Genomic DNA, 1,791 nt, shown 5'->3' on the forward strand with positions numbered 1-1,791 from the left:
CGTCTCCATTTTTGTTATCTGGGGTCGGGTGAGGGCTTATTTTTTGCGTGCCGAGTTGATGTTTATAATTATACCACTTTTGTGCAGATACGTTCTTTTGATCGCCCGTTATTGTATTTTAATGCAATGTCACGGCGACCAAAAAAACATAATTTTGGTGTTTTGATTTTATTCTTGCTATGCTGTTTAGTGATCAAGTTAATCCTTTTTTTATGATAGATCAGGCGATTCTGAACACGGCGATACCAAATATGTGTAGGTTTGATTTATTTTTATTGTTTTATTTTGATTGGGGCGAAAGGGGGTGATTTGAACCACTGGGTGGCGCTCATAGCAATCTGCCATCAACAACCATAGAGGTCTCAAGGAGACCTCTGGTTGTGATGGCAACACACCGATGACCCCCGATCACGTGACGTGACGTCCGCCAGCGCTTGTTAAATGCCGTTGTCAGAGTTTGACAGCGGCATTTAACTAGTTAATGGGCGCGGGCGGATCGCGATTCTGCTCACGCCCATTGCGAGCTGACATGTCACGGCTTTGAGGTGGGCTCACCGCCGGAGCCCACCTCAAAGCGGGGGAAACTGCCAGCTGATGTACTATTCTGTCAGCTGGCAGAAAGGAGTTAAAGAAATCTCTTGGTATAGTCCTGGTATTAAAATGAGAATTTCATGACGTCTGCTGAAGATTAACAACGCTCAGGTATCCATGTGTTCAGTTTTCCCCAACCCAGCCTGACTGACAGCTTGTACTGAGCGATGTGAGATATCAGCAGGGAAGAGGAGTACTGAGGCACTGTCAATCATGCTATGTGAGCGGAGATTAAACAACAGCAGGGAGAAAGGACACTGAGAGAATGTCAATTTGGCTACCAGGACATAGATTAAACAGCGGCAGGAAGGAGGGACACTAAGGCAATGTCAATCAAAATGGTAAGTGATACTTTAGCAGCAAGGAGGTGGGGCACTGAGGAGCTGTCATTGAGAATGGTAAGCAAAGATACAGCAGCAAAGAGAAGGGGCAGTTGGAGCGCCCCATGGAGCCATGGGGTACTCAGCATTGTTTTTGTGGTAAATGGAAAATGAGAAATGGGAATAAAGTTTATGGGGAAAAAGGGGAAATGTTCGTGACGCCACCTTTTGTGTTCGGCAATGAGATGGTGGCCGATGCTGCAGTTCAGATCCTCTGGGGCAGATTGTGATGAAGCAGAGTTGGTGCAGCTCTCCACAGGTAGAGCTAACCCCAGGGCCAATGTAGTGTAGAGATATAAGATGGCGGTGGTGGTTATGCCGGGCAGGTGTGGTAGGAATAACGCAAAGGACACAGCAAGGTGCAGTTTCCAGACTTTTACTCACAGTTCTTTATGGCACCCAGCCGAGGGTGCTGTGTCCTCCGGGTCTGCGGTCCAGCAAACTCTAAGGTAAATTAGGATGCACCTTTCCAGGACTTCTTTCATATGCCTTTCTCTAGCCATCTCTCTATGCTGGCTTCCACTTCTCCTGCCCAGCGCCTTACCCACAGTGTCCCAAGCCAGCAGCCATGACCCTGGTCGGGCAACGTCCTCTGAGTCCCCTGGATTCTATATAGCTGCCTTTTTGGCGAAGTGTGGGTGGATGTGACTGTGACTCTTGCAGAAGCCACAGCCTCCGGTTTCTTAGCTGAACTTGCAGTTTCTCACTAAGTTAGGGCTGGTCCCCTAACTGCGACCTGGTCCCTCCACCTGACGATGTTCAGCGTGGATGTGGGCCCCACAGGTGGCTTCTGCACTTCCCGTGCTCCTAGGACCCCTTC

Source organism: Ranitomeya variabilis, chromosome 1, assembly GCF_051348905.1.
Source record: "Ranitomeya variabilis isolate aRanVar5 chromosome 1, aRanVar5.hap1, whole genome shotgun sequence".
Classification (NCBI taxonomy): domain Eukaryota; kingdom Metazoa; phylum Chordata; class Amphibia; order Anura; family Dendrobatidae; genus Ranitomeya; species Ranitomeya variabilis.